Source organism: Heterodontus francisci, unplaced genomic scaffold (genome assembly GCF_036365525.1).
Source record: "Heterodontus francisci isolate sHetFra1 unplaced genomic scaffold, sHetFra1.hap1 HAP1_SCAFFOLD_121, whole genome shotgun sequence".
Lineage (NCBI taxonomy): Eukaryota > Metazoa > Chordata > Chondrichthyes > Heterodontiformes > Heterodontidae > Heterodontus > Heterodontus francisci.
In genome coordinates this window covers 2,825,614-2,838,677 of record NW_027140425.1, presented here as the reverse complement: position 1 = coordinate 2,838,677, position 13,064 = coordinate 2,825,614, and the positions used below count along the sequence as shown (strand labels likewise).

At 44.3% G+C, this 13,064-nt stretch overlaps 3 non-coding genes across 3 annotated transcripts; 2 read left to right on the top strand and 1 right to left on the bottom strand.

The window, feature by feature from the left end:
- Positions 1-737: 737 nt before the first annotated feature.
- On the bottom strand, positions 738-828 carry trnar-ucu (transfer RNA arginine (anticodon UCU)). Its single transcript is given in 2 exon segments — positions 738-773; positions 792-828. It is a non-coding gene; the product is annotated as a tRNA-Arg (tRNA).
- A 2,941-nt stretch (positions 829-3,769) lies between these two features.
- Positions 3,770-3,842, top strand: trnaf-gaa (transfer RNA phenylalanine (anticodon GAA)). The gene has a single exon. It is a non-coding gene; the product is annotated as a tRNA-Phe (tRNA).
- An 8,877-nt stretch (positions 3,843-12,719) lies between these two features.
- Positions 12,720-12,792, top strand: trnaf-gaa (transfer RNA phenylalanine (anticodon GAA)). Its single transcript has one exon. It is a non-coding gene; the product is annotated as a tRNA-Phe (tRNA).
- The last annotated feature ends 272 nt before the right edge of the window (positions 12,793-13,064 follow it).

Here is a 13,064-nt window from a genome sequence, read left to right as displayed (position 1 = left end):
TATGTCGCTGGTACCGACATGGACCAGAACGACTGGATCCTCCCCCTCCCATTGTATGTTTCGCTCCAGCCCTGAGCAGATGTCCTGAATCCTGGCACCGGCAGGCAACACAGCCGTCTGGACTCTTGCTTTTGCTGCAGAGAACAGAGTCAATCCACCTTACTATACTGTCCCCTACTACCACTACATTCCTTTTTTCTCCCTCTTTGAGCCGCAAACACTTACTGCAGACGTGTTTGCCCTGGATCACACTGGCATCCAGGAACTCCCACATGCTGCAGCTGTGACACATCACCTGTCCTGTCATCCTTAACGTGTTTCAATTAACTACTTAAATATTTTATTCAATTATTCATTTTATTGCATATTTTATTAAACTTACCACTAGTTTGTTTACTATTTTGAACGTTAGGACTAAAATGGATCTTAATCACTTACCAGATGCGCATCAAGCAGGTCGGTTCTTCCAAACCAATCAACCACCTGCTTGCCTGTGATGTCACAGCTTACCAGATCCTCACCAAACAGCTCCTTCCACTGCACCGAAGAAAGAACGAAATCCTGTATCCTCACCCCAGCGGCTCTCTGTTTCCCTGCTCTCACTCTCCATTATGACGTCACTCCTCGATTTTTTTTCCCCTGCTCCTCTCTCTCTCGCTCTGTCTCCGAGTCTGTGCTTTTGGCGCAATTCTTCATTTGTTGTTCCGTTGTGCTCCTCTGTTTCTGGTCCAAAAATCTGACTCAGGTGGGATTTGAACCCACAACCTTTGAATATCGTCTTAATCATTATTTAGAAGTCCAACACGCTATCCATTGCGCCACAGAGCCTCACACATTTTTATTAACATCACTAAGGCCTTTGATCTTGTCAGCAGAGACGGCCTCTTCAAACTGCAATGGAACATAGGCTGCTCTCCTGACCTCTTGGGCATCATCTCTTCTTTCCACGAGAACATGCACAGTTCCATCAGTTACAATGGAGCAACATCAGACGCTTTCAAGATCAGCAGTGGGGTAAAGCAGGGCTGCGCGCTGGCGCCAACTCTCTTAGGAACAGAGGAACATAGGAGGAAGCTATTCAGCCCGTCGAGCCTGCTCTGTCATTCAATTCGATCATGGCTGATCACCTACCTCAAAGCCCCTTTCCCATGCTATCCCCATATCCCTTGATGTCATGAGTATCAAGATTTCTATCAATTTCTGTCTTGAACATGCTCAATGATTGAGCTGCCACAGCCCTCTGGGGCACAGTATTCCAATGATTCACCACCGTCTGAGTGAAGAAATTCCACCCATCTCAGTTTTAAATGGCCTACTCCTTATTCTGAGACGATGTCCTTTGGTTTTAGACTCACCAACCAGGGCAAACATCCTGTCTACATCCACACTGTCACGCCCTGTAAGAATTTTGTCAGTTTCAATCAGATCACCTCTCATTCTTCGAAACTTTAAGGAATACAGGCCCAGTTTCCTCATAAGACAATCCCACCATCCCAGGGATTAGTCTGGTGGCATAAAAACAAGAAATGCTGGAACCACTCAGGAGGTCTGGCAGCATCTGTGAAAAGAGAAGCAGAGTTAACGTTTCAGGTCAGTGACCCATCTTCGGAACTGACATATATTAGAAAAGTCACAGGTTATAAGCAAGTGGGGTGGGGGTGGGGCAAGAGATAACAAAGGAGAAGGTGTAGATTGGACAAGGCCACATAGCTGACCAAAAGTTCATGCAGCAAAGGCAAACAATATGTTAATGGTGTGTTGAAAGACAAAGCATTAGTACAGATTAGGTGTTAATGGACTGAATATTGAACAGCAGGAAGTACAAACCTGAAAAAAAAAACAGTAGGTAAGCAAACTGAACAAACTGAGATGAAATGAAATAAATGCAAAAAAAAGATTAGTCTGTTGACCCTCTGTTTCACCCCCTCTATGGCAAGTGTATCCTTCATAAGATGAGGAGAATAAACTGTACACAATACTCCAGTGCGGATTCACCAAGGCTCTAGACAATTGCAGCAAGACATCTTTACTCCTGTACTCATGACCCCTCGTGTGGGTACAACATACCATTTGCCTTCCTAATTGATTGCTGCACCTGCACAAGAGCTTTTAGTGTCTCAGGAACAAGGACACCCAGGTCCCTTTGGACATCGACACTTCCCAACCTCTCACCATTTAAGAAATACTCTGTCTTTCTGTTTATTCTACCAAAGTGAATAACTTCACACTTATTCACATTATATTCCATGTTCTTGCCCATTCACTTAGCCTCTCCAGGTCCCCTGGAAGCCTCTCTGCATCCTCCTCACAACTCACACTTCACCGAGCTTTGTGTCATCTGCAAACTTGGAAATATTACATTTAATCCCCACATCCAAATCATTTATAGAGGTTGTTAACAGCTGTGGCTCCAACACTGATCCTTGCAGTACCCCAATAGTAACAGCCTGCCATCCTGAGAAGGACCCGTTATTTCTGCTCTCTGTTTTCGGTCTGTTAACCAATTCTCAATCCATATCAGTATATTATCGCCAAGCCTATGTGCTCTAATTTTGTTTACTCACCTCCTGTGTGGGACCTTACCAAAGGAAAATACAAATACCACACATCCACTGGTTCTCCTTTATCTGTTCTGTAGGTAACATCCTCAAAAATCTCAACAGGTTTTTCAAACCTGTTGCTTTGATCTGAAAAAAAAATGGATGATTGGCAGGGGGGTTCCAGTGAAATTCCACAGCAGCGAAAGAGACCTGACTGATCAGTGGCTCGTTGGTCTAGGGGTATGATTCTTGCTTAGGAAATGTGGTTGATTAACATGTAAGAAATCCTGGGTTCTAATCACAAATGAGCCCTGGCCTGCTGGCATTTTCAGATTAAGGTTATCTATTGGTTTCAGCTTTGCAGAAGGTGGAGTTGACTTCCAAACAGAGCTGGCATGAGGACCAGACAACTGGATTCAAAGAGCTTGTCGACTAAATTGCAATTAACTAAATGTACAGAAAGCCAAGTGGGAATATAAAGTTGTTGCTGTAATTGTGACCTGACTCCAAAAACAAAAGGACTGGGTTCTGGACTGGAATGGAATGGAATTCTTCAGTGTTTCTGTTGTTGTGGCTTGCATTGACTCATCGATTTTCTTGTTTTTCACTTTGTCGATGCCTTTGAATAATTGTGGATCCTTCTTCAGGGTGTCTTCATTCACCAGGTAGTTCTGACCTCTGATGATGTTGATTGTAATCAGCTTCAATTCGCTGATAGTTTTGGAAGTGAGCAGATTTCCTTTGCTTGAGTCTACAACATGGAACTCAGTCTGACATGTGGACCCATGGGAGGATTTGAATGCCATCCCTGCGTTGGAGTTGCATCCATCCAATAAGAGACCGAGTAGAAGTGACAGTTCTGTCAGTCGAATATGAGACTTTTAATGGCAGGGTTGTGAGTTTGAGTGCCATTCTGTTTTTCCCTTTTGTAAGGCTTCATGAGCAGAGGGTACAGGGAGTGTTTGAAATGAGCAAGTCTCGCTTTGATTCAGGACTCTTACCTCTCAGCAGCATCTCACTATGAAAGATTGGATTTGATCTCATTTCATTCTCAGCTCGGGGTCTGTGCGGCTCAGTGCCACTTCTGGCTGTCTCCCGCTTCACAATCCATCAGTACTGAGAAAGCAATGGGGAATATTACTCACATGTTGTGTTCTTTAATTTTTTGGAAAACTTGAATGTATGTATTTTCTTCCAAAACAAGGACAGCAAGCCGCTGTTAATATAGGGCTGAAATAGCTCAGTTGGGAGAGCGTTAGACTGAAGATCTAAAGGTCCCTGGTTCAATCCCGGGTTTCAGCAATTTTGCTTCCTTATGCGTCCCTTGCCTTGGTTCTGATATTCCAGTTGCACAATTTACTTTGAGATTATTTACCAAGCACCAGTGGATTGAATTTGAGAAACAACACAGAGTCATATGCAACATACAAGGTGGTCATTTGGCCTATCACGTCCATGCTGGCTTTCCCCGGAGCAATCTAGTCAGTTCCACTCACCAGCTCGATCCCTTTCCTCCTGCAAGTTTCTTTCCTTCAAGTATCCATCCAATTGCCTTTTCAAATCATCGATTGTCTCTGCTTCCACCACACTCGTGGGCCAAGTCATTACCACCCACAACATAAAAGATTCCACCTCATCAAGGATGGGAAATACTTACATCTTCTATATTTGCTTATTCTCTATTTCTATGAGAATAGACTGGCAGTCAACATGAAAGGAAACCCAAAAATCTTCGAGCAGCATGTAAATGATAAGTGGGTAGTAAGAGGTTGAGTCGGGCCTATTAGGGACAAAAAGGATAATATAAGCTTAGAGGTGCAGGGCAATGTTATTCTACTTAATGAGTACTTTGTATCAGTGATCACTAAGGAAGTGGAATTTGACAAAATATCAGTCGAAGTGAAGAGAGTAGAGTCAATGGAGAGGGTACAAATTGAGAGAGGGAGGTACTAAAAAGGCTGGCTGTGCTTAGGGAAGATAAATCACCTGGTCTGGATGGCTGGCATCCCAGGTTGCGAAAGGAAATGCGGATGCAGATAATGGAAGAGTTTGCCATAATCTTCCAATCTTCCCTGGATACGGGGGAGGTGCCAGAGGATTAAACAGTGGCAAATGCGACACCCTTATTCAAGAAAGGGTGTAAGGACAGTCCGGGTAACTACAGGTCAGTTAGATTAACAGCAGCGGTGGGTAAGGTTTTAGAAAGAATAATCAGGGTAAAAAATCAACAGTCACTTGGAGAGGTTCGAGTTAATTAAGGAGAGTGAGCATGGATTTATAAATGGGAGTTCATGCTTGACTAATCTAACTGCATTTTTTGATGAACTAACAGAGCAGGTTGATGAAGGGAATGCAGTGGATGTTGTTTATATGGATTTTAAGGAAGCGTTTGACAAGGTACCACATAAAAGGGCGGTTAACAAAATTGAGGTTCGTGGTATAGGAGGGTCAGTGTCCAATTTGATAGAAAATTGGTTTAAGGAGAGAAAACAGCGAGTCTTATTAAATGGTTCTTTGTCAGGCTGGAGGATAGTCAACAGTGGTGTTCCCCAAGGGTCAGTGCTAGAACCACTGCTTTTTTTGCTCAAGGTAAGTGACTTGGATCTTGGGATACTGAGTGGAATCTCAAAATATGCCGATGACACCAAACCTGGAGGAGCGGCAAACAGTGAAGATGTTATGAACTGCCTGCAACAGGACAGTGATAGGCTAGCAGAATGGGCAGACAGGTGGCAGATGGAATTTAATAGTGACAAGTGTGAGGTGATGTATTTTGGCATAAGGAATAGGGAGAGGCAATATATACTTAATGGCACAGTTCTAAAGAGTGTACTGGAATAGAGGGACTTGGGGTTCATGTGCATCAATCTTTGAAGGAGGCAAGTCATATTGCGAGAGTGGTTCGCAAAGCATATGGGATCTTGGGCTTTATAAGTAGAGGCATTGAGTACAAAAGCAGGGAAGTTATGCTGAACCATTATAAAACTCTCGTTAGGCCCCAATTGGAGTGTTGCTTCCAGTTCTGCTCAGCAGACTTTAGAAAGAATGTGAGGGTCCTTGAGAGGACGCAGAGGCGATTTACCAGAATGGATCCAGGGATGGGGGATTTTAGTTACAAGGTTAGGTTGGAAAAGCTAGGATTATTCTGCCTTTCTCAAAGGAGATTGAGTGGAGAATTGATAGAGGTGTATAACACCTCCAGAGAACAGGCCATCCTGGACTGGGTATTGTGTAATGAGAAAGGATTAGTTAACAATCTTGTTGTTCTCTTGGGGAAGTGCGCCCATAATATGATAAAATTCTTCATTAAGATGGAGTTGATTCCGAGACTCGGGTCCTGAATCTAAACAAAGAAAACTATGAAGGTATGAGGTGGGAGTTGGCTATGATAGATTGGGGAATGTTACTTAAAGGGTTGACAGTGGATAGGCAATGGCTAGCATTTAAAGAGCGCATGGATGAATTACAACAATTGTTCATTCCTGTCTGTGCAAAAGTAAAACAGGAAGGGTGGCTCAACTGTGGCTTACAAAAGTAATTAAGGAAAGTATTAGATCCAAGGAGGAGAAATATAAAATGGCCAGAACAAGCAGCAAACCTGAAGATTGTGAGCAGTTTGGAATTTAGCAGAGGAGGACAAAAGGATTGATTAAGAAGGGGGAAATAGAGTATGACAGTAAGCTAGCAGAGAACATAAAAACTGACTGCAAAAGCTTCTATAGATATGTGTAGAGAAAAAGATTAGTGAAGACAAATGTGGGCCCCTTACAGTCAGAAACGGGGGAATTTATAATGGGGAACAAAGAAATGGCAGACCAATTAAATACATACTTTGGATCTGTCTTCACAAAGGAGGATACAAATTATCTCCCAGAAATGTTGGGGAACATAGGGTCTAGTGAGAAGGAGGAGAAGGGTCTCGGAGAAGGAGCCTTTCAGTGCAGCAGCTTTTTCGGGAGCAGAGTGTGAGCGAGTGAGCAGCTGGGAAAGTCAGTTTGAAAGTAAATTTAATTTCCTTTTGTTTTTCGGCGGAGGCCAGGGGGCTGCTGGGTAAGTAAAACACTGTATATTTGGGCGGTTTCTGAACCCGAGACACCACACTTGTAGTGTCTCCCACCCGCCCTCCTGCTCCAACCAAAAAAAAAGGACTCGGTGGGGTGTTTATAAGGTAAGGCTTTTTCGATTTCTCTGGTTTTATTGTGATTGGTAAAAACTTTACGTTCCTTTTTCATTTAACTAAGTTTAAACTTAAGATTAAAAATGGCAGGAGATCTCAGACCCGTATCATGCTCCTCTTGCTCAATGTGGGAGCTCAGGGACATGGCTGATGACCCTGACTCCTTCACGTGCAGGAAGTGTGTCCAGCTGCAGCTCTTGTTAGACCGCATGACGGCTCTCGAGCTGCGGATGGACTCACTTTGGAGCATCCGCGATGCTGAGGAGGTCGTGGATAGCACGTTTAGTGAATTGGTCACACCGCAGATTAGGATTGCTGAGGGAGAAAGGGAATGGGTGACCAAAAGGCAGAGAAAGAGCAGGAAGGCAGCGCAGGAGTCCCCTGCGGTCATCTCCCTCCAAAACAAGTATACCGTTTTGGATACTGTTGAGGGAGATGGCTCACCAGGGGAAGGCAGCAGTAGCCAGGTCCATGGCACCGTGGCTGGCTCTGCTGTTCAGAAGGGCGGGAAAAAGAGTGGAAGGGCGATAGTCGTAGGGGATTCGATTGTAAGGGGAGTAGATAGGCGGTTCTGTGGTCGAAAACGAGGGTCCCGAATGGTATGTTGCCTCCCAGGTGCACGGGTCAGGGACGTCTCAGATCGGCTGCAGAACATTCTAAATGGGCAGGGTGAACAGCCAGTTGTCATTGTGCACATAGGCACTAATGATATAGGTAAAAAACGGGATGAGGTCCTACAAGCAGAGTTTACGGAGTTAGGAGCCAAGTTAAAAAGTAGGACCTCAGAGGTAGTAATCTCAGGATTACTACCAGTGCCACGTGATAGTCAGAGTAAAAATGAAAGAATAGTCAGGATGAATGCGTGGCTTGAGAGATGGTGCAGGAAGGAGGGGTTCAGATTTTTGGGACATTGGGACCGGTTCTGTGGGAGGTGGGACTATTACAAATTGGACGGTCTACACCTGGGCCGGACTGGAACCAATGTCCTTGGAGGTGCTTTTGCTAACGCTGTTGGGGAGGGTTTAAACTAATGTGGCAGGGGAATGGGAACCAATTGAGGTCAGTTGACAGTAAGGAGGTAGTAACAAAAGCCTGTAAGGAACTAGATAATGAAGTCAGTGTGACTAAGGGGAAGAGCAGGCAGGGAGCAGATGATGAATATAAAGGGACTGGTGGTCTGAGGTGCATTTGTTTTAATGCAAGAAATGTAGTAGGTAAGGCAGATGAACTTAGGGCTTGGATTAGTACCTGGGAGTATGATGTTATTGCTATTACTGAGACTTGGTTGAGGGAAGGGCATGATTGGCAACTAAATATCCCAGGATATCGATGCTTCAGGCGGGATAGAGAGGGAGGTATAAGGGGTGGAGGAGTTGCATTACTGGTCAAAGAGGATATCACAGCTGTGCTGAAGGAGGGCACTATGGAGGACTCGAGCAGTGAGGCAATATGGACAGAACACAGAAATAGGAAGGGTGCGGTAACAATGTTGAGGCTGTACTACAGGCCTCCCAACAGCGAGCGTGAGATAGAGGTACAAATATGTAAACAGATTATGGAAAGATGTAGGAGCAACAGGGTGGTGGTGATAGGAGATTTTAATTTTCCCAACATTGACTGGGATTCGCTTAGTGTTAGAGGTCCAGATGGAGCAGAATTTGTAAGGAGCATCCAGGAGGGTTTTCTAGAGCAGTATGTAAATAGTCCAACTCGGGAAGGGGCCATACTGGACCTGGTGTTGGGGAATGAGCCCGGCCAGGTTGTTGAAGTTTCAGTAGGGGACTACTTTGGGAATAGTGATCACAATTCCGTAAGCTTTAAAATACTCATGGACAAAGACGAGAGTGGTCCTAAAGGAAGAGTGCTAAATTGGGGGAAGGCCAACTATACCAAAATTCGGCAGGAGCTGGGAAATGTAGATTGGGAGCAGCTGTTTGAAGGTAAATCCACATGTGATATGTGGGAGGCTTTTAAAGAGAGGTTGATTAGCGCGCAGGAGAGACATGTTCCTGTGAAAATGAGGGATAGAAATGGCAAGATTAGGGAACCATGGATGACAGGTGAAATTGTGAGACTAGCTAAGAGGCAAAAGGAAGCATACATTAGGTCTAGGCGGCTGATGAAAGACGAAGCTTTGAAAGAATATCGGGAATGTAGGACCAATCTGAAACGAGGAATTAAGAGGGCTAAAAGGGGTCATGAAATATCTTTAGCAAACAGGGTTAAGGAAAATCCCAAAGCCTTTTATTCATATATAAGGAGAAAGAGGGTAACTAGAGAAAGGATTGGCCCACTAAAGGACAAAGGAGGAATGTTATGCTTGGACTCAGAGAAAATGGGTGAGATTCTAAACGAGTACTTTGCATCGGTATTCACCGAGGAGAGGGACATGACGGATGTTGAGGTTAAGAACAGATGTTTGATTACTCTAGGTCAAGTCGGCATAAGGAGGGAGGAAGTGTTGGGTATTCTAAAGGGCATTAAGGTGGACAAGTCCCCAGGTCCGGGTGGGATCTATCCCAGGTTACTGAGGGAAGCGAGAGAGGAAATAGCTGGGGCCTTAACAGATATCTTTGCAGCATCCTTAAACACGGGTGAGGTCCCGGAGGACTGGAGAATTGCTAATGTTGTCCCCTTGTTTAAGAAGGGTAGCAGGGATAATCCAGGTAATTATAGACCGGTGAGCCTGACGTCAGTGGTAGGGAAGCTGCTGGAGAAGATACTGAGGGATAGGATCTATTCCCATTTGGAAGAAAATGGGCTCATCAGTGATAGGCAACATGGTTTTGTGCAGGGAAGGTCATGTCTTACCAACTTAATAGAATTCTTTGAGGAAGTGACAAAGTTGATTGATGAGGGAAGGGCTGTCGATGTCATATACATGGACTTCAGTAAGGCGTTTGATAAGGTTCCCCATGGCAGGCTGATGGAGAAAGTGAAGGCGCTTGGGGTCCAAGGTGTACTAGCTAGATGGATAAAGAACTGGCTGGGCAACAGGAGACAGAGAGGAGCAGTAGAAGGGAGTTTCTCAAAATGGAGACGTGTGACCAGTGGTGTTCCACAGGGATCCGTGCTGGGACCACTGTTGTTTATGATATACATTAATGATTTGGAGGAAAGTATAGGTGGACTGATTAGCAAGTTTGCAGACGACACTAAGATTGGTGGAGTAGCAGATAGTGAAGGGGACTGTCAGAGAATACAACAGAATATAGATAGATTGGAGAGTTGGGCAGAGAAATGGCAGATGGAGTTCAATCAGGGCAAATGCGAGGTGATGCATTTTGGAAGATCCAATTCAAGAGTGAACTATACAGTAAATGGAAAAGTCCTGGGGAAAATTGATGTCCAGAGAGATTTGGGTGTTCAGGTCCACTGTTCCCTGAAGGTGGCAACTCAGGTAAATAGAGTGGTCAAGAAGGCATACGGCATGCTTTCCTTCATCGGACGGGGCATTGAGTACAAGAGTTGGCAGGTCATGTTACAGTTGTATAGGACTTTGGTTCGGCCACATTTGGAATACTGCGTACAGTTCAGGTCGCCACATTATCAAAAGAATGTGGATGCTTTGGAGAGGGTGCAGAGGAGGTTCACCAGGATGTTGCCTGGTATGGAGGGCGCTAGCTATGAAGAGAGGTTGAGCAGATTAGGATTATTTTCATTAGAAAGACGGAGGTTGAGGGGGGACCTGGTTGAGGTGTACAAAATCATGAGAGGTATCGACAGGGTGGATAGCAAGAGGCTTTTTCCCAGAGTGGGGGTTTCAATTACTAGAGGACACGAGTTCAAAGTGAAAGGGGAAAAGTTTAGGGGGGATATGCGTGGAAAGTTCTTTACGCAGAGGGTGGTGGGCACCTGGAACGCATTGCCAGCGGAGGTGGTATATGCGGGCACGATGGAGTCTTTTAAGATGTATCTAGACAGATACATGAATGGGCAGGAAGAAAAGAGATACAGAACCTTAGAAAATAGGCGACATGTTTAGAGAGAGTATCTGGATCGGCGCAGGCTTGGAGGGCCGAAGCGCCTGTTCCTGTGCTGTAATTATCTTTGTTCTTTGTTCTTGTTCTAGGAACTGTATGAAATCAGTATTAGTAGGGAATGTTTGGGAAATTGATGGGATTGAAGGCCGATAAATCCCCAGGGCCTGATAATCTACATCCCAGAGTACTTAAGGAAGTGGCCCTTGAAATAGCAGATGCATTTCTGGTCTTTTTTCAAACTTCGCACGACTCTGGAACAGTTCCAATGGATTGGACGGTAGTTAATGTAACTCCACTATTTAAAAAAAGAGGCAGAAAGAAAACAGCGAATTACATACCGGTTAGCCTGACATCAGTCGTGGGGAAAATGCTGGAGTCCATTATAAAAGATGTAATAGCAGAGTGCAATAATAACTCGTCTCCACTCCTAGTATTTCTAAATCCCACACATTCACTATAATGTGAACAATTATTTCCTGTTGTGTCTCTCTCAGATTTGTAAACTTCACTGTATTGGAGTGAGGTGACATCCACTGGCGGGAAGCAAGAACTGCAATCAAGCAGCAGAAACTCCACAGTCTGTCAGGGTTAAAGAAACATTGCAATGTGAGGATACAGCGAAGTGGTTTGATTGGGTAGATGGAGACATGATTCCACTTGTGGTGGTGTCTGAAGCAAAGGCCAGAAATACAAAATTGTCATTAATAAAAGAAATGAGGAATTCATGAAAAATGTAGTAACGTAGTGAATGGTTAGAATGTGGACAGAATAGAAAGTGAGATTGGATGGACAGAAGCAGTCTGAAAGGATGGCTGAAACAAAAGGTGAGTGCCCTGAAACGTTAACTGTGTTTCTCTCAGCACAGACGCTGCCAGAGCTGCTGAACATTTCCAGCACTTTCTGTTTTTATTTCAGCATTATTAGGATGTTGCTTTGATCTGAAAAACAATGGATGATTGGCTGGGGGGGTTCCAGTGAAATTCCACAGCAGCTAATAAAACCTGACTTGTCAGTGGCTCGTTGGTCTAAGGGTATGATTCTCGCTTAGGAAAAATAGTTAATTAACATGCGAACGATCCTGGGTTCAAGTCCTGGACGAGCCCTGGTCTGCTGGCATTTTTAGATTAAGGTTATCTATTGGTTTCAGCCTTGCAGAAGGTGGAATTGACTTCCAAACAGAGCTGGCATGAGCACCGGACAACTGGATTCAAAGAGCTTGTCGACAAAATTGCAATTAACTAAATGTACAGATAGCCAAGTGGGAATATAAAGTTGTTGCTGGAATTGTGACCTGACTCCAAAAACAAAAGGACTGGGTTCTGGACTGGAATGGAATGGAATTCTTCAGTGTTTCTGTTGTTTGGCTTGCATTGACTCATCGATTTTCTTGTTTTTCACTTTGTCGATGCCTTTGAATAATTGTGGATCCTTCTTCAGGGTGTCTTCATTCACCAGGTAGTTCTGACCTCTGATGATGTTGATTGTAATCAGCTTCAATTCGCTGATAGTTTTGGAAGTGAGCAGATTTCCTTTGCTTGAGTCTACAACATGGAACTCAGTCTGACATGTGGACCCATGGGAGGATTTGAATGCCATCCCTGCGTTGGAGTTGCATCCATCCAATAAGAGACCGAGTAGAAGTGACAGTTCTGTCAGTCGAATATGAGACTTTTAATGGCAGGGTTGTGAGTTTGAGTGCCATTCTGTTTTTCCCTTTTGTAAGGCTTCATGAGCAGAGAGTACAGGGAGTGTTTGAAATGAGCAAGTCTCGCTTTGATTCAGGACTCTTACCTCTCAGCAGCATCTCACTATGAAAGATTGAATTTGATCTCATTTCATTCTCAGCTCGGGGTCTGTGCGGCTCAGTGGCACTTCTGGCTGTCTCCCGCTTCACAATCCATCAGTACTGAGAAAGCAATGGGGAATATTACTCACATGTTGTGTTCTTTAATTTTTTGGAAAACTTGAATGTATGTATTTTCTTCCAAAACAAGGACAACAAGCCGCTATTAATGTAGGGCTGAAATAGCTCAGTTGGGAGAGCGTTAGACTGAAGATCTAAAGGTCCCTGGTTCAATCCCGGGTTTCAGCAATTTTGCTTCCTTATGCGTCCCTTGCCTTGGTTCTGATTTTCCGGTTGCACAATTTACTTTGAAATTATTTCCCAAGCACCAGTGGATTGAATTTTAGAAACAACACAGAGTCATTTACAGCACAGAAGGTGGTCGTTTGGCCTATCACATCCATGCTGGCTCCCCCCGGAGCAATCTAGTCAGTTCCACTCACCAGCTCGATCCCTTTCCTCCTGCAAGTTTCTTTCCTTCAAGTATCCATCTAATTTCCTTTTCAAATCATTGATTGTCT